The sequence below is a fragment of the Ammodytes marinus genome (assembly GCF_949987685.1).
Source record: "Ammodytes marinus genome assembly, chromosome: 16".
Taxonomy (NCBI): Eukaryota; Metazoa; Chordata; class Actinopteri; order Uranoscopiformes; family Ammodytidae; genus Ammodytes; species Ammodytes marinus.
The window spans coordinates 14,880,419-14,901,034 of record NC_137220.1 but is presented as its reverse complement, the minus strand read 5'-3'; the positions used below and the strand labels follow the sequence as shown (position 1 = coordinate 14,901,034).

At 42.2% G+C, this 20,616-nt stretch overlaps 1 gene segment (V, D, J or C); it reads left to right on the top strand.

Annotated features, from left to right (window-relative positions):
- Nucleotides 1-6,417: 6,417 nt before the first annotated feature.
- Nucleotides 6,418-6,843, top strand: LOC307263403 (immunoglobulin heavy variable 3-74-like). The segment is given in 2 exons: nucleotides 6,418-6,460; nucleotides 6,539-6,843.
- The last annotated feature ends 13,773 nt before the right edge of the window (nucleotides 6,844-20,616 follow it).

The following is a 20,616-nucleotide window of genomic DNA, read 5'->3' as shown; positions in this document are numbered from 1 at the left end:
CCTGGAGAATCCCACAGACTGACCTGTACAGGCTCTGGATTCACATTCAGCAGCTATCCAATGAACTGGATCAGACAGGCTCCTGGCAAAGGACTGGAGTGGATCGCCTTTGTACACACAGGCAGTTCTCACTTCTTTTACTCCCAGTCAGTCCAGGGTAGATTCACCATCTCCAGAGATGACTCCAGCAGTAAAGTCTATCTACAGATGAACAGTCTGAAGACTGAAGACACTGCAGTGTATTACTGTGCTCGAAGAGACACAGTGAGAAACAGTAATAGGACAGCCATACAAAAACTACTTCCTCTATTTACCACCGCCATTAGAAACAGTCAATTGACTCTGTATCATTTAGGACAAACTGTCTATTAATGTGATACCCAAATTTACATTTCAATTAGTCAAAAAAGCATCCATGTGATTTGTCACACTCACATGAAATGGTTCAGAACAGAAGATTCCTGACAGTGTATTAGCAAATTTAAGCACCACTGACAAATGTACTTAGAGGAATACTTCATCCATACGGAACCGGCGTTCTATCATTATAAAATCGCTATTATAATATAATGAATGAGGTTTTTCTTCCTTTAGTCTTTCCTCAGTCTTGGCCCAGCTGTCCTGATAATCCTAACCTTACAGTTTGCACAGTTGTGACATCACAACTGTGCAAACTGTAGGGTTAGACAGTGAGACCATAAAACACTCTTTCTGCCTTTTCTCAGGCTAAGATGAACCGATTTTCAAAATGTTTTGCATATTTATACTATATAGGATCTCAGAGTTCACTACACCTTCATATTCCCACTGGTGAAGTACAGTAGGCCTTTAATGATTGGTTTTACATTTTGTCAGAAGACATATCTGAAAACATATGCATATTTATCTGTAACATAAAACAAATGAAAAAGAAGACAATCGCAGTTTTTCTTACAAATAATGTCGTTTGATTAAAACAATTTATGAGAGAGGAGAACAGTGATTTTGAGGTGTAGAAGAAATGTCGCGATGATGGAATATTTAAGTTTACGATTACAAACAAAAGCAATTTACTTGAATCCTACATATATTTTGGGTGGAGATACATTCTTCAAGTAGAAAGTATTTTTTTGTTTCAAGCGAGTATAACATCAAGGTATTCTTGTCATGTTAATATAAAAAATATATCAATTACTATAGTTTTTTCTATATGCTAAACAGTTTACGTTTTTGCATTCTGTTTCAGTTCCTGAGCATGTGAGCCACCAAGTTTCTCTGTATGTCTGCGTCTTCAAACATCTGCAAAAACTGAAACCATGAACTTTAGTTTATGCAAATCTGAAAACCAGCAGCATCAAACTAAAGTTTTCATACTATTTTTGATCTTGTTCTTAATTTAAAACATGCTAAATACACTGTTCACATGGCCAATAGAAATCAACATTCTGGTTGCTCCTTATGTCTCCATGAGTGGTGGACGTGCACTCATTATCCTTGATTCAGGTTTACCTTCAAATTAAAAATAGTAGTTATGATCCTTATTATTATTTTTGTTTACATTTTCCTAATGATATCTAAACTATCATTACATCACACAGTTTTAAGGCACAATTACAGTAGCAACGTTTAAAGTGGTTTAATTTCTGTTAATGCAGGAATATTTTCAAAATATTACAGTTGAGTCTAATATAATTTTATACAAGGCATAGGTGACTTCCAGGCATGCTTTCACTCTGCAGATATAATAACACTGAACAGACACTTCTATTGGCTCCAGTTAGACCAACATTGATGCTTCATATGTTTGATTATATGCAAACTCACTGACCTTCCTTGATAATCAGCTATATAAACTTCCCGTCAGGCTTTCAGTGGAGTTCACAGCACATCACTGTCAACATAAACCATGTTTCCTGTTGTTCTTCTGCTGCTGTTGGCAGGTGGATGTGAGTCTCTCTGGATTGTCAAAGTTTAAGTAAAGCTGGGAACACACCGCACTGGCCGCGCGGCGAGATTACATACAAAGTCAATGTACTAGCGCGTGGCCGCGCGTCCACCCAATAATCGGCATCCAGCGGCCGGCGGCGGGGGCTTGCGCGGCGCGTGGCCGCGCCTCATGAGAGGCGCGTGAATCGGGAGCGCGGCCATTAGCGGCGCATAGAAATTGTGTCATCGAAGGAGCGTGAATCGAAGGCTTGTGCGGCGAACACGGCGCCGCAGAAAAAGATGAAAATTTTCATCTTTTTCTGCAGCGCCGCCGGGCGCCGCGCCTCCACAGCCAATCAGCGTTGAGATTGCCCGGTGGCGGTGGTCTGCAAGACGAGGTGGGCGTGTGGAGTGAGGACATTGGGCTTCCAATACATTCTGCAAATATGTGTATTTTGCATCTGTTTAGCTGTTGGTTGTACTTTAGCCAATGTAGCGCCGGTTAGCATAGTGAAACTCACCCAGCTGTGTGCTGCTCCTGAGGATAATATGAACCCAAAGTTGACGGCAGTGTCCGTGTGGAATTCCATATAGTGCAGCGAAGCACCGGTGTTGTCCTCCGTCAGCCGGCACACTTTCACTTTCAGGTAGGCTGATGTCTGCCTTTATTTGTGCTGCTGAGCACACAATGCTGTTGTTAATGTGTTTAGTATGTTGCTGAATTGCTGTTAATGTGTGTGTATTTGCGATCGGGGTGCGTGTTCAGGCTGTTTTAATGATATTTGTGACAAGACTGCCGCTGGTTACACAGTGAACCTACATCTGTATTTTTTGGCACAGCTGGACCATGTTATTGTTGTTGTTGCACCGTAAGTGTGACTGGTCTGATCTCGGCGTCGGCGTCAGGAATATATGGCCCAATATGATCAAGCGGCGAGCCTCCTGCGGTCACGCGGCCAACCGCCGCCTACGATGAGGCGGCGGTTGGCCGTGGCGGCGACTGCGGTGAACATGGCCCAATATGACCAAGCGGCGAGCCTCCTGCGTTCACGCGGCCAACCGCCGCAGGCGGCCAATGCGGTGTGTTCCCGGCTTAAAGAGTTCCACTTTGAAGTTTAACTGGATGATTTCTTACAAAATATATTCTTCTTTTAACAGTTGTAAAAGTTTGAACAGTTGACACAGCCAGCCTCTGTGACTGTGCAGCCAGGTCAACGTCTGACCATCCCCTGTCAGGTCTCTTATTCTCTGGGCATCTGGACAGCTTGGATCAGACAGCCTGCAGGGAAAGGACTGGAGTGGATTGGGATGAAATATACTTCTAGCTCTTACTACAAAGATTCACTGAAGAACAAGTTCAGTATCGACTTAGACTCTTCCAGCAACACAGTGACTCTAAAGGCCAGGACACACCAGTCCGACTACCCGAAAATGGAGACTGCCGATTCAGGGAGCTCCAGTCTTCCCGTCGCGGCCGAAAAAGTGCAAAGAACACACCAAACCGACTGCTGACTTTCCGTACGCTCTGCGCTTGCTCGGGACGTAATGTCTCCATAACAGCAGGCGGCGCTAATCTGTATTGTGGCCGAAAAAATACGGAAGCCGGAAATGATGGGACGGCTCTCTAGACCATAAACATAGATAAAAATACGTATTTATATTTATGGACCATAAAGAGCACCATTTTTAGCAGAGAGTGTCGAGCATGGTGTCGAGCAGTCAACAAGGGTTGATGCATGTGAGTACTCGCTGAACGAAACAAACAAACACATTAAAACGATGGCTAACTGTTGTTAGCTGTTTGTGCTACCCGCCTCACTTCCGGGCTTCACTGATTCGCTAGCCCTCCACAAATCAAATTGCTCCAACTGAAAGACTGCCCGATGTTCAATCGGCTCAAAAGAAGCCCGACGACATCTACGACGACCAATTTCACGGCACACACCAAACAGATTTGTGTCCCCGCCCCCTCCCGACTCTACGACGGCGATTATCGGGCCGGTGTGTCCTGGCCTTAAATGGACAGAATGTGCAGCCTGAAGACACTGCTATGTATTACTGTGCCAGAGAGTCACAATAACACAAAGCATCAGTAGACCTGTACAAAAAACAAGTGTCTGAACACTTGTAACATGAAGCCACCAGAGGAGGAGCTATCAGACCACTATTGACTTCAGATCACCGTTACAGTAAAGTGGGAAACAGTACAACTTGCAATAGTGCAACAAGTTCTCATCTATTTGATAAAACGTTATCAATACGACCCTCACAATCACAATTAAGTTTATTTCTGTTTCCACAGGTGGGAACAGTATTGTTCTTGTCAGTGAGACTCAATGCTCGCGCAGCCTGGACAGTCTCTGACCATCACCTGTCTGGTCTCTGGTTATTATTTTACTGATAACAGCTATCTTAAAGAATGATAACTCAGATCATGTTGTTTTCCTCATTGGTTGACCTGGAGAAGGTCATCCAGGCTTCACACTTGAGTTTAAATCAGCAGGCCAAGCATTTATAAAATACACTTCACAACTATGCTGCTGCCAGGGTTTTAATACACTAAGGGAATTCATATTTCACCATTACCTGGTGCCCTTGAACTGTGTAGGCTTTATTGCTCGTTTTTAAATCCTTGTAAAGTTAATATCTCTCTCCCATATACTGTGAAGTGATACTTCCTGCTTTGGATTTTCAGGTAGGCCTCACAATTGTTCGAAAATCTCACCTTTTCAAGTCCCTGTTGGTTGAACCCATACAATTATACCATACAGTGCTTTGGAAAATGAATTTGCTATGTAAACAAATGTATTGAAATATTACGATGTGACTCACAGACAAGGATGAACAATATCAATTGTAGGATCTGATTATCATTTAAGAAAATCACTACAAAATATTGGGAGGATAAAATAAAGAAGAAACACTATGACAATTAGTTTTCAGTAGAGACTGAAAACAAAAACACAATAATCTCTCATCTGAGGCAGTCAATACAGCAATGTAAAGTCACCAGTCCAATCCAGTTGCTCCCTGTGAGGAGGAGTCAATGCAAAACTCAGATGTCTTCCATCTTATATGACTCCAGAGAATAGGACAGAGAACAGTGGACACACAGTTTAACATGATGGACTATAGGACAGGACTGCTGCTTTTAACTCTCTGCTTGGCAGGTGAAGAGTGTCACTGATCTTAATTTCCCATTTATATTATTTGTGTCACCAGCTTATTTAACTTGTTTTCTTATCTTGGCAGGTGTTGATGGTCAGACTCTGACACAATCTGAACCAGCAGTTAAACAACCTGGAGAATCCCACAGATTGACCTGTACAACCTCTGGATTGTCATTCAGCAGCTATGAGATGGCCTGGATCAGACAGGCTCCTGGAAAAGGACTGGAATGGATTGCTTATATCAGCAGTGGCAGTGGCAGCATCTACTACTCTCAGTCAGTCCAAGGACGGTTTACCGTCTCCAGAGACAACAGCAAAGAGCAGCTGTATCTGCAGATGAACAGTCTGAAGACTGAAGATTCTGCTGTTTATTATTGTGCTCGAGAGCCACAGTGACTGGAGACGGTGGAGCAGCTGTACAAAATCCTACAGCATTCATCCACACTGGCTGATAGATCCTAAGAAAGAATTTTCTTTTTTCTTTTCGTTGGTCATTATAATTCTTGAAAACTGGGAAAGATGATCATGGACCAACATCAGTAACCATTACATACACACAAACCGTCTTACTTTAGTAATCACTTGCTCAGAAAATATTCAAGGATACGGATCTACTGAAATCACTGTAAATAAAATAAATACTGCTTGTGCAAATTTCAGCCAAATGAATTGGAATACATTTTTCCCACACTAGGTGAATGAAAAACTATTTTGTAGTTTTCAAAATAAAACCACTAGATGGCAGTCTGTCCCTCCTGTATCACAACGGGTCACTGATCCGACTCAAACCCTGGAGTGTCCTATAGTTTTAGAACATTTTAGATGCTGGGTCAGCAGTGATATCATATATCGTTTTACAGATAAACAGCTAGAAGCCTGAACTGCTGTTTATTGTTTTTCTTCTGAGACGTGATGCTGAAACCTGAATAGATAAGTGAGACTGGTATTGGATACTATTTCATTTTTTGGACTCTTTGAGAAAAGTTTTTCCTTAATCAGATTTGTTCTTCCTTGGCAATAAACCACCTCACTGAGGTGATCAATGAGTTTGGAAATTAAAGTGTGCAACTAAAGATGGAATGTATATACATATGTTCTTATTAACTACACACCACACATTCTTACTCTCTCTCACAATGACCACATATTTCTAAAAAAATAAGAATCCTAAAAAGTATTTTCTGATAGATTAAGTCTTGATGTATCAACACTGTATCTCCACAATGTCCAACTGGTAAAATGCAAATTCAAACAGTGATGCTTCATCCCCACCCATTCTGCCTGCACAATATATATCCTTCATCATTGCCATTGCAGTTGCAGACTCATTCAAGCTCCCACCATGACAGTTTTACTATGTTTCTTCCTCTTGGCTCTCATTTCAGGTGAGTGAAGTCCAGTGTACAGCAGAGGAGGAGAAAGTCTGCTGGCTCCCTGTCATCTAAACACTGTGTCTTTTTCAGCTGCTCAGGGCCAGTCCCTCACCTCCTCAGAGCCAGTGGTCAGCAGAGCTGGAGAGCGAGTCACTTTGTCCTGTAAAGTGGAAGGACTTGCTCTGTCTTGGCTGCACTGGATCCGTCAGAAACCTGGCAAGGGACTAGAATGGATCGGACGCATTGATAGCGGAACTGGCACAATATTTGCCCAAAGTGTCCAAGGCCAGTTTTCCATCACCAAAGACCCTTCCAGAATGCTTGTGTTCTTAGAGGTGAAGAGTCTGAAACAAGAGGACTCTGCAGTTTATTATTGTGCACGAGAGCCACAGTGACACACCAGACTACAAAGCTGTACCAAAACTGAACAATGTTGATCTCTGTATGAGAAGCACTGAGGCATGGCAGGGCCTTGAAAAACAAATTTCCCATTGAATAATGCGCAATTTACAATGGAACTCATTATATCAATGTGTATATTCTTCAAACTGTTGGGAAAGTTTATCATAACTCTAGGCAACACCTGTATTTATAAGAAGACAACCTAAGTTACTACATCAAATCAACAGTGAAAATGTTGCCTTAAAAACGTCTGCATTATAAAATGCACTAACTTAAACCGACTTAATAATGAGTTTTAAGACACATTTCTACTGGTAAATCCAATTATAGAAAAGCTTCAAGTAAAATTCAATTATTAACTAGAACTGCAAGCAGTTGTGAACGGGGGCCAAGCCTCCCACGCGACTCGGGATCGGGCGTCGTCGTCCGCGGCGCCGGCCCCTCGCTTCACGGAATCCGGGGATGTAAAGTTTTTGAATGTGGGATGTTCTGTGTGGGAGTTATAGCCCCAAACGCGTTTCCTTTGCTTTTTGTGGTTTTGGCGCCCCCTATGGATGACATTCGCAAAACTACGTTAGATAGAAAGATGCAGCTCAATGTACCAAACAAGTGGATGTCAAGTTTTTGAATGTGCGATGTTCGGTTGGGGAGTTATAGCAAAATCAAATTGTCATCCTCTCCATTGTAAAGACACTTTTTTGAATTTTCCCATTTTCCCGCCGAAAGACTTAGAAAATGGCGAAAACAGGCAAAAAAATTGATAAACTCTTTTTTTTAATAAGTCCGGCCCACATAAAAAATTCTTTCCCATATTTTGGCCATAGGCTCAGGTATGCCCCATGATAGTCTCCCTTGAGTTTCAAGAAAATCCCTCTTTTTTTTTTTTTTTACGGATTTTGGCAAATTTTTAAAGCGCTACCGTTTGGTCTTCCGATGGTCGTAGAAAAATTATTTGACCAACTTTTGCTTGTGGGAGTCGGTAGAGCATAATGCTTTTGGTTTCGTCCAAATCGGGCGAAAACTCTAGGAGGAGTATGTTTTGGTGACTGACACAGTTTTTGCGATGTAGCGAAAAATGTATATATACGCAAATGGGCGTGGCCTATCTCAAAAGATGCAGCTGACTTGTGGGCATCTGTGGATGTCAAGTTTTTGACTGTCGGACTTTCGGTGCTGAAGTTATAGCCCCAAACGCGTTTTTCTGCCGTTGTAGCGCCACCTAGTGGCCGGCATGTCTGAATTCATTTGTCTGCGTTCCTTGGATGGACCTGGATAAGCTATGCAAGTGGCATGTCCCAACCCTTTACGGTTTGGGCTGCAGCACCACTTTCTCGCGGAGAAAAATAATAATAGGAACTAGAACTGCAAGCAGTTGTGAACGGGGGCCAAGCCTCCCACGCGACTCGGGATCGGGCGTCGTCGTCCGCGGCGCCGGCAACTCGCTTCACGGAATCCGGGGATGTAAAGTTTTTGAATGTGCGATGTTCGGTGTGGGAGTTATAGGCCCAAACGCGTTTTCTTTGCTTTTTTAGGGGGCCAAGCCCGAGTAGGGCTGGGACCGCGTTTTGCAGAGCAACGCGGTTCCCAAGCCCTGCGGGGCAGGGAACCCTATTGTTCTTGTAGGGATTATTATTATTAGGGGGCCAAGCCCGAGTAGGGCTGGGACCGCGTTTTGCAGAGCAACGCGGTTCCCAAGCCCTGCGGGGCAGGGAACCCTATTGATCTTGTAGGAATTATTCCTATTCTTCCTATTATTTTTCTCCGCGTAAAACTGGTGCTGCAGCCCAAACCGTAAAGGGTTGGGACATGCCACTTGCATGACTAGATCCAGGTCCGTGCCTGGTACGCAGACAAAAAAATTCAGAGATGCCGGCCACTAGGTGGCGCTACAACAAAGGAAAAGGCGTTTTGGGCTGTAACTTCCGCACCGAAAGTCCGACAGTCAAAAACTTTATATCCACAGATGCCCACAAGTCAGTTGCATCGTTTGAGATAGGCCACGCCCATTTGCGATAGGATACATTTTTTGCTACTTCGCAAAAACTGTTTCAGTCACCAAAACATACTCCTCCTACAGTTTTCGCCCGATTTGGAAGAAACCAAAAGCATTATGCTCTACTGACTCCCACGAGCAAAAGTTGGTCAATTAGTTTTTCTACGACCATCGGAAGACCAAACGGTAGCGCTTTAAAAATTTGCGAAAATCTGTAAAAAAAAAAAAAAATAGGGATTTTCTTGAAACTCAAGGGAGACTATCATGGGGCATACTTGAGTCTATCAAAAAAATATGGGCAAGAAATTCCTTTGTGGGCCGGACTTATTAAAAAAAAGAGTTTTTCAATTTTTTTGCCTGTTTTCGCCATTTTCTAAGTCTTTAGGCGGGAAAATGGGAAAATTCAAAAAAGTGTCTTTATAATGGAGAGGATGACAATTTGATTTTGCTATAACTCCCCAACCGAACATCGCACATTCAAAAACTTGACGTCCACTTGTTTGGTACATTGAGCTGTATCTTTCGTAGATAAACGTAGTTTTGCGAATGTCATCCATAGGGGGCGCCAAAACTACAAAAAGCAAAGGAAACGCGTTTGGGGCTATAACTTCCACACCGAACATCCCACATTCAAAATCTTTACTTCCCCGGATTCCGTGAAGCGAGGGGCCGGCGCCGCGGACGACGACGCCCGATCCCGAGTCGCGTGGGAGGCTTGGCCCCCGTTCACAACTGCTTGCAGTTCTAGTTCCTATTATTCTTCTCCGCGTAAAAGTGGTGCTGCAGCCCAAACCGTAAAGGGTAGGGACATGCCACTTCCAGGGCATATCCAGGTCCGTACCCCGTATGCAGACAAAAAAATTCAGACATCCCGGCCACTAGGTGGCGCTACAACAAAGGAAAAGGCGTTTTGGGCTATAACTTCCGCACCGAAAGTCCGACAGTCAAAAACTTTATATCCACAGATGCCCACAAGTCAGCTGCATCTTTTGAGATAGGCCACGCCCATTTGCGATAGGATAGATTTTTTGCTACGTCGCAAAAACTGTGTCAGTCACCAAAACATACTCCTCCTACAGTTTTTGCCCGATTTGGACGAAACCAAAAGCATTATGCTCTACCGACTCCCACGAGCAAAGGTGGGTCAAATAGTTTTTCTACGACCACTGGAAGACCAAACGGTAGCGCTTTAAAGATTCGCGAAAATTCCTTAAAAAAAAAAAAAAGGGGGATTTTCTTGAAACTGAAGGGAGACTATCATGGGGCATACCTGAGCCTATAGAAACAATAAGGGCAAGAAATTGCTATGTGGGCCGGACTTATTAAAAAAAATAGTTTTTACATTTTTTTGCCTGTTTTCGCCATTTTCTAAGTCTTTAGGCGGGAAAATGGGAAAATTCAAAAAAGTGTCTTTACAATGGAGAGGTTGACAATTTCATTTTGCTATAACTCCCCAACCGAATATCGCACATTCAAAAACTTGACATCCACTTGTTTGGTACATTGAGCTGCATCTTTCTATCTAACGTAGTTTTGCGAATGTCATCCATAGGGGGCGCCAAAACCACAAAAAGCAAAGAAAACGCGTTTGGGGCTATAACTCCCACACCGAACATCGCACATTCAAAAACTTTACATCCCCGGATTCCGTGAAGCGAGGGACCGGCGCCGCGGACGACGACGACCCCCGATCCCGAGTCGCGTGGGAGGCTTGGCCCCCGTTCACAACTGCTCGCAGTTCTAGTGTGGTTTTGGCGCCCCCTATGGATGACATTCGCAAAACTGTGTCTGATAGAAAGATGCAGCTCAATGTACCGAACAAGTGGATGTTAAATTTTTCAATGTGCGATGTTCGGTTGGGGAGTTATGAGCAAAATGAAATTGTGAACCTCTCCATTGTAAAGACAGTTTTTTGAATTTTCCCATTTTCCCGCCGAAAGACTTAGGAAATGGCGAAAAGAGGCAAAAAAATTGAAAAACTCTTTTTTTTAATAAGTCCGGCATACATAGGAATTTCTTGGCCATATTGTTTTTATAGACTCAGGTATGCCCCATGATAGTCTCCCTTGAGTTTCAAGAAAATCCCTTTTTTTTTTTTTTTCAAGGGATTTTCGCAAATCTTTAAAGCGCTACCGTTTGGTCTTCCGATGGTCGTAGAAAAATTATTTGACCAACTTTTGCTCGTGGGAGTTGGTAGAGCATAATGCTTTTGGTTTCGTCCAAATCGGGCAAAAACTGTAGGAGGAGTATGTTTTGGTGACTGACACAGTTTTTGCGATGTAGCAAAAAATGTATATATACGCAAATGGGCGTGGCCTATCTCAAAAGATGCAGCTGACTTGTGGGCATCTGTGGATATAAAGTTTTTGACTGTCGGACTTTCGGTGCAGAAGTTATAGCCCAAAACGCCTTTTCCTTTGTTGTAGCGCCACCTAGTGGCTGACATGTCTGAATTTTTGTGTCTGCGTACCAGGCATGGACCTGGATAAGCCATGCAAGTGGCATGTCCCAACCCTTTACGGTTTGGGCTGCAGCACCAGTTCTAGACGACACCAAATAATCCCAGCAAGATCAATAGGGTTCCCTGCCCCGCAGGGCTTGGGAACCGCGTTGCTCTGCAAAACGCGGTCCCAGCCCTTCTCGGGCTTGGCCCCCTAACTAGAACTGCAAGCAGTTGTGAACGGGGGCCAAGCCTCCCACGCGACTCGGGATCGGGCGTCGTCGTCCGCGGCGCCGGCCCCTCGCTTCACGGAATCCGGGGATGTAAAGTTTTTGAATGTGGGATGTTCGGTGTGGAAGTTATAGACCAAAAGGCAAAAAAATTGCAGAGAAAGATGCTCAAGTGTGTTTTTGGCGCCCCCTTTTGGAGCAATTTAAGGAAAAAGTAGAACCAGCCTGAGAACCATAGGACAAACACATGTGTGAAGTTTGGTGTTAGTAGGATGAATCGTTATGGATTTAGGAGCAATTTGGTACAAGGTAGCTAATGTGCAAATCTTTAAAGCACTACCGCTTGGTCTTCCGATGGTCGTAGAAAAATTATTTTACCAACTTTTGCTCGTGGGAGTCGGTAGAGCATAATGCTTTTGGTTTCGTCCAAATCGGGCGAAAACTGTAGGAGGAGTATGTTGTGGTGACTGACACAGTTTTTGCGACGTAGCGAAAACATTTCCCATACACAAATGGGCGTGGCCTATCCCAAAAGATGCAGCTGACTTGTGGGCATCTGTGGATATAAAGTGTTTGACTGTGGGATGTTCGGTGTGGAAGTTATAGCCCCAAACACGTTTTCTTTGCTTTTTGTGGTTTTGGCGCCCCCTATGGATGACATTCGCCAAACTACATGAGATAGAAAGATGCAGCTCAATGTACCAAAGAAGTGGATGTCAAGTTTTTGAATGTGCGATGTTCGGTTGGGGAGTTATAGCAAAATCAAATTGTCAACCTCTCCATTGTAAAGAGACTTTTTTGAATTTTCCCGCCTAAAGACTTAGAAAATGGCGAAAACAGGCAATAAAATTGAAAAACTCTTTTTTTTAATAGGTCCGGCCCACATAGGAATTTCTTGCCCATATTTTCGCCATAGGCTCAAGTATGCCCCATGATAGTCTCCCTTCAGTTTCAAGAAAATCCCCTTTTTTTTTTTTTTTAAGGAATTTTCGCGAATCTTTAAAGCGCTACCGTTTGGTCTTCCGATGGTCGTAGAAAAATTATTTGACCAACTTTGGCTCGTGGGAGTCGGTAGAGCATAATGCTTTTGGTTTCGTCCAAATCGGGCGAAAACTGTAGGAGGACTATGTTTTGGTGACTGACACAGTTTTTGCGATGTAGCGAAAAATTTATATATACGCAAATGGGCGTGGCCTATCTCAAAAGATGCAGCTGACTTGTGGGCATCTGTGGATATAAAGTTTTTGACTGTCGGACTTTTGGTGCGGAAGTTATAGGCCAAAACGCGTTTTTTTTGTTGTAGCGCCACCTACTGGCCGGCATGTCTGAATTTTTTTGTCTGCGTTCCTTGGATGGACCTGGATAAGCCATGCAAGTGGCATGTCCCAACCCTTTACGGTTTGGGCTGCAGCACCACTTTCTCGCGGAGAATAGGAATAACTAGAACTGCAAGCAGTTGTGAACGGGGGCCAAGCCTCCCACGCGACTCGGGATTGGACGTCGTCGTCCGCAGCGCCGGCCCCTCGCTTCACGGAATCCGGGGATGTAAAGTTTTTGAATGTGGGATGTTCGGTGTGGGAGTTATAGCCCCAAACGCGTTTTCTTTGCTTTTTGCGGTTTTGGTGCCCCCTATGGATGACATTCGCAAAACTGTGTTATGTAGAAAGATGCAGCTGACTTGTGGGCATCTGTGGATATAAAGTGTTTGACTGTGGGATGTTTGGTGTGGAAGTTATAGCCCCAAACGCGTTTTCTTTGCTTTTTGTGGTTTGGCGCCCCCTATGGATGACATTTGCAAAACTGTGTTTGATAGAAAGATGTTGCTCAATGTACCGAAGAAGTGGATGTCAAGTTTGTGAATGTGCGATGTTTGGTTGGGGAGTTATGAGTAAAATCAAATTGTCAACCTCTCCACGTTTTTGAATTTTCCCGCCAAATAGTTCGAAACAGGAAGTGAAAGTGCAAAACTAATTTGTTTAATAAATCCGGCATACATAGGAATTTCTTGCCCATATTTTTTGTATAGACTCAGGTACGCCCCATGATAGTGTCCCTTGAGTTTCAAGAAAATCCCTTTATTTTATTTTTTTAAGGAATTTTCGCAAATCTTTAAAGCGCTACCGTTTGGTCTTCCGATGGTCGTAGAAAAATTATTTGACTTACTTTTGCTCGTGGGAGTCGGTAGAGCATAATGCTTTTGGTTTCGTCCAAATCGGGCGAAAACTGTAGGAGGAGTATGTTTTGGTGACTGACACAGTTTTCGCGATGTAGCGAAAAATGTATATATACGCAAATGGGCGTGGCCTATCTCAAAAGATGCAGCTGACTTGTGGGCATCTGTGGATATAAAGTTTTTGACTGTCGGACTTTCGGTGTGGGAGTTATAGCCCCAAACATGTTTTTTTATTGTTGTAGCGCCACCTAGTGGCTGGCATGTCTGAATTTTTTTGTCTGCGTACCAGGCACGGACCTGGATAAGCCCTGCAAGTGGCATGTCCCAACCCTTTACGGTTTGGGCTGCAGCACCACTTTTACGTAAGGAAAAATAATAATAATAATAATAACTAGAACTGCAAGCAGTTGTGAACGGGGGCCAAGCCTCCCACGCGACTCGGGATCGGGCGTCGTCGTCCGCGGCGCCGGCCCCTCGCTTCACGGAATCCGGGGATGTAAAGTTTTTGAATGTGGGATGTTCGGTTTGGGAGTTATAGACCAAAAGGCAAAGAAATTGCAGAGAAAGATGCTCAAGTGGATAAGGAGATTTATACTTTTTTAGTTTTTGGCGCCCCCTTTTGGCGAAATTTTCCAAAATTTTTTGAGGATGTTCATTGGGACAGTACGACCATATTTCTAAAATATTGTCATGATACGATGTATAGTTTTGGATTTATGATCACTTACGTACAAGGTATTACAAGGAAGCTAATCGGCGAATCTTTAAAGCGCTAGCGTTTGGTCTTCCGATGGCCGTAGAAAAATTATTTGACCAACTTTTGCTCGTGGGAGTCGGTAGAGCATAATGCTTTTAGTTTCGTCCAAATCGGGCAAAAACTGTAGGAGGAGTATGTTTTGGTGACTGACACAGTTTTTGCGATGTAGCAAAAAACGTATATATACGCAAATGGGCGTGGCCTATCCCAAAAGATGCAGCTGACTTGCGGGCATCTGTGGATGTAAAGTTTTTGACTGTGGGATGTTCGGTGTGGAAGTTATAGGCCCAAACGCGTTTCCTTTGCTTTTTGTGGTTTTGGCGCCCCCTATGGATGACATTCGCGAAACTGCGTTAGATAGAAAGATGCAGCTCAGTGTACCAAAGAAGTGGATGTCAAGTTTGTGAATGTGCGATGTTTGGTTGGGGAGTTATGAGTAAAATCAAATTGTCAACCTCTCCACGTTTTTGAATTTTCCCGCCAAATAGTTCGAAACAGGAAGTGAAAGTGCAAAACTAATTTGTTTAATAAATCCGGCATACATAGGAATTTCTTGCCCATATTTTTTGTATAGACTCAGGTACGCCCCATGATAGTGTCCCTTGAGTTTCAAGAAAATCCCTTTATTTTATTTTTTTAAGGAATTTTCGCAAATCTTTAAAGCGCTACCGTTTGGTCTTCCGATGGTCGTAGAAAAATTATTTGACTTACTTTTGCTCGTGGGAGTCGGTAGAGCATAATGCTTTTGGTTTCGTCCAAATCGGGCGAAAACTGTAGGAGGAGTATGTTTTGGTGACTGACACAGTTTTCGCGATGTAGCGAAAAATGTATATATACGCAAATGGGCGTGGCCTATCTCAAAAGATGCAGCTGACTTGTGGGCATCTGTGGATATAAAGTTTTTGACTGTCGGACTTTCGGTGTGGGAGTTATAGCCCCAAACATGTTTTTTTATTGTTGTAGCGCCACCTAGTGGCTGGCATGTCTGAATTTTTTTGTCTGCGTACCAGGCACGGACCTGGATAAGCCCTGCAAGTGGCATGTCCCAACCCTTTACGGTTTGGGCTGCAGCACCACTTTTACGTAAGGAAAAATAATAATAATAATCCCTACAAGATCAATAGGGTTCCCTGCCCCGCAGGGCTTGGGAACCGCGTTGCTCTGCAAAACGCGGTCCCAGCCCTACTCGGGCTTGGCCCCCTAATAATAATCCCTACAAGAACAATAGGGTTCCCTGCCCCGCAGGGCTTGGGAACCGCGTTGCTCTGCAAAACGCGGTCCCAGCCCTACTCGGGCTTGGCCCCCTAATAATAATCCCTACAAGAACAATAGGGTTCCCTGCCCCGCAGGGCTTGGGAACCGCGTTGCTCTGCAAAACGCGGTCCCAGCCCTACTCGGGCTTGGCCCCCTAATAATAATCCCTACAAGAACAATAGGGTTCCCTGCCCCGCAGGGCTTGGGAACCGCGTTGCTCTGCAAAACGCGGTCCCAGCCCTACTCGGGCTTGGCCCCCTAATTACTAGCAAAAAGCTTTTGACATAAAGGTCAATACAAGCTCTTTCAAAAATTATGTTATTTAAATGAACAACAATTTCTCTTCCTAGTCTGCTCACTTGAGAAGACACTGTTTACACCTTCAACCGATTTTGAGGAAATTCAAAAGTTCAAACAATAATATGCAAATACATGGTACTTATAAGGAAGGGATGTGTGTGTGTCTGTGTCAGTGAGAGACAGAAGAGCTCACATCAGTTCAGCTTCAACATCGACCATGTTCTCTGTGGCTCTGATACTGCTGCTGGCAGCTGGATCCTGTGAGGAGCTTTCAGTGGATTCTCACCAATAAACACATTAGAAACACTGAATAGTCAGATGAATGATGGAGATAATGTTGATTTCTGTTTCCACAGGTGTGAACGGTATTGGTCTCGTCCAGCCAGACTCAATGGTTGTGCAGCCTGGACAGCCTCTGACCATCACCTGTCAGGTCTCTGGTTATTCTTTGACTGATAACAGCTATGCAACAGGTTGGATCAGACAGCGTGAAGGAAAACCGATGGACTGGATTTTTCATCAGTGGGGTGGAGGAGGCGTTTACGAAAATAATGCTCTGAAGAACAAGTTCAGCCACAGCAGAGACACTTCTGCTGCAACAGTGACTATCAAAGGACAGAGTCTGCAGCCTGAGGACACAGCTGTGTATTACTGTGTACGTCGACCCACAGTGATACAAACCACCAACAGACCTGCACAAATACCCAGCAACCAGCAACACTCAACCTCACACATGTTGTAAAGAACATTTAAATAATCTGTCTGAAGAAGGAACAACAACATGAAACAAATGTAATCAAAAATCAAGTTTGGCTCGGTCACCACTAAATTAGGAAGGTGAAATGTCCACTAACCTTCCTCTCGTGTTAGGGTCGCCAGCGACCCATTTTGGATTTCAAATGCATAAAAGAACCACTTACATTTTGTTTATTGCATCAAGATTTCTTGACTTTGTCAGGAACCTCTATTTCAACAAAATTAAAAAAATAAAAAATGTTTCACTTAATTATAAAATGCTCTGGTGGAAATTATAACACTGGTGGTGTTAGGGTCGTTTTCGACCCGGTTATAGAATAAGATGTAAAAAACAATAACTAGAGCCAAAACTGAAATCATAAGTGCACTGTCAGCCAACACAATGACAGTCAGCTCCTCTCCCAATCATGTGAGCTCTGGGGGGGTTCTCATTTTGACTTTTTTTGCCCTTATACCTGCATAAAAGCGAAACAAACAGACGGGCATATCTAGACATGTGAGGTCAATTCAGTATAGAGTTGGTGACTTGCAGAGTGCACATCTCCTATTTGCAGTATTCAAAAATGAGGAGATATACAGTGAGCCAAGTTCTGGATCATGTTTTTGGTGAAAATGGCCACCTGATTATAAAAATAAGAGGTGTTAGGTCTGCCGAAGCACTAAGGACAGAAAGATAAAAGTATTGTGCTTTACCTGCAAGAAATATCTCTGCAAAGAACACTAAAAGTGTTGCTCTTTGCCACACATCTGAACACACAACCAAACATATGCACACAGAGACTTTTACTCTGTTTTTTTTACTAGTTTTGGAACTAGTAATTGATTTCGATTGGTTTGATTTGTTGATTGGTTGTTGTTTATTTTACCTTACAAATCTATACTTTGTGTTGTGACTTGTTCTGGTTTTCATTGTGTGTTTGTATAATGCTGAAATAAAAGTTTTTTTTGCTGTTTTCTGAAATTAATATATATGGGTCGTAATTGACCAGTAACACCGTAGATGTTAAAAAGGTCAATAATATTAATATGAAAAAATAAATAAAACTAATTTTGTTTAGAAATGTGTTCTCATACCCCTCAGTAATAATCAGGTAACACAACAACCAAATATTTATTTATATGATTCTCTTGAGGTTCATTTTACAATTTTTTTTTGTTGAAATTGAGGCGCATACTGACAAAAAAAGGCCCAGCCTCCTACACCAAAAATATAATAAACAATATTTTCATGGATAAGGAAGCCTAACAAGGTGACCAAGAGATGAGAAACAAACTGGATGATAGAAAATTGTTTTTAGTGTTGTTTACAGCCTATTTCAGACACGGGTCGAAACCGACCCGCTAACACCATGGATGGTAGCAGAAAGTTAACACAGGAGGAAGGCTAAACAAAATTTATTGCAAACCTTGGATGATGGAGTTACGTAATTAATCAATTTTTAGACATTGGTGATCAGAATCAAACTGTAAATAAAATAAAATAAAATAAAATAAAATAAAATAAAATAAAATAAAATAAAATAAAATAAAATAAAATAAAATAAAATAAAATAAAATAAAATAAAATAAAATAAAATAAAATAAAATAAAAAACACAAATTCAAAGTCACTGATGAGAAACTGAGACTTCATATGCTTATTTATGGTTACAATCATTTGCATAAACCATATGTATATTAATGTTCTAGATGTCTGAACTAAGACTAAGATGTTGTATTATTACATTATGGTTGTGTTGTCAATACGGAAAGTAATTGTACACTGTTTTAAACATGTCTGATACACATCAAAACAGATTATTTAAAGGTTAAAGGGGGTGAAGGGGTAAGAAATTAATTTATTATCACCAGTCCAGCTGTTTCCTACTGGTAGGGAGGAGTCAATGCAAAACTCAGATGTCCTCCTCCTCTACTTATGTGAATTCAGAGAGGAGGACAGAGAACAGTGGACACACAGTTTAACATGATGGACTATAGGACAGGACTGCTGCGTTTAACTCTCTGCTGGACAGGTGAAGCTCTTCACTGATCTGTTTTTCTTCATTGTTTTCATTTGTGTCACCAGCTTATTTAACTTGGTGTTCTCTTATCCAGGTGTTGATGGTCAGACTCTGACAGAATCTGAACCAGCGGTTAAAAGGCCTGGAGAATCCCACAGATTGACCTGTACAGCCTCTGGATTCACATTAGGCAGCTACCATATGGCCTGGATCAGACAGGCTCCTGGACAAGGACTGGAATGGATGGCTTGGATTAGCACTAGCAGTGCTAGCATCTACTACTCTCAGTCAGTCCAAGGCCGGTTTACCATCTCCAGAGACAACAGCAAAGAGCAGCTGTATCTGCAGATGAACAGTCTGAAGACTGAAGATTCTGCTGTTTATTATTGTGCTCGAGAGCCACAGTGACTGGAGTTGGTGGAGCAGCTGTACAAAATCCTTAAGTACTCATACTTGGGCTGGAGGAGCCCACAAACATTATACCATAGTACATATTTTATATTATACTCTTTTAATTAAACATATATTTGAATAATGTAATGTATGTATACATTTATAAAACGGTTGCTTGTAAATATTCCTTCATTTGAAATAAGTCTTTCACAATTGCATTACATAAAACAAATCAAGACACATATTTTACATACAAGATGTATGTAAAAGAAGCTGAATCTTATCTGCGTTATAATATGAGAGTGAAATTGAATGTTCCAGCTTCATCTATACAATCACTAGAGGGCAGTCAGTGTAAAGTTTCTCTCGTACTAAAAGGAGGAGCTGAGATCTTCTCTTCTCATTCACTTTAACTGACACTGATGTAGTTCTGTCACAGGTTTTAGTTCCTTCCAGCTGTTTTCCTCTAGAAGCCTCTCTGTGCGTCTGTGTCTTCAAACATCTGCAGACACTGACGCCATTAAAAGTTGTTTATGCAAATCCGCAAACCAGCAGACTAAGGCTCAAGTTTTCATGTTCCTGGCTGCTTTCACATCTTCTGTTAAATAAAGAAGGAAGTACAATGAGTCACAAATATATGTAAATATATGTAAATACTGTATATTTTCAAATGTCTTTAACTTCCAATATAAATGACAATTTTTACATGTAAAAAGATACGTGTATATGAAAGTCATTCTTGGTTATTGCTTTTGTTTCCATGGGTGTACATCATCATTGTTATTGCAATGCTAATTTGAATAAATATGCTCTTCATTATTAATGATTCATTTTTATATTCAGATTATGAAAATTATCCTGAGTTTTGTTTTCAATGATGCATCTTTAATTACATTACAGGTAGGCATTAATAGTTAACAGTAAACGCAAAGCTAACAGTTATTTTTTGGTAAGTTGAGGGGCATATTCTAAATGTTTTTAGTGATTTAAAAATATATATACATCAGAGATGACTTCCAGGCATGTTTTCACTCTGCATATATAATAACACTGAACTTACTCTTCTAATGGCTATTGTTTAGAATAACATTGATGCTTAATATGTTTGATTATATGCAAACTCACTGACCCTCCTAGTTACTTGGCTATATAAACGTCCCATCAGGCTTTCAGTGGAGTTCACAGCACGTCACTTTCAACATAAACCATGTTTCCTGTAGCTCTGCTGCTGCTGTTAGCAGCTGGATGTGAGTCTCTCTGGACTGTCAAAGTCTTAGTCAACAGTTCCACTTTGAAGTTCAACTTCATGATTTCTTACAAAATATATTCTTCTTTTAACAGGTTTTAAGTGTGAACAGTTGACACAGACAGCCTCTGTGACTGTGCAGCCAGGTCAACGTCTGACCATCACCTGTCAGGTCTCTTATTCTCTGGGCAGCTATCGAACAGCTTGGATCAGACAGCCTGCAGG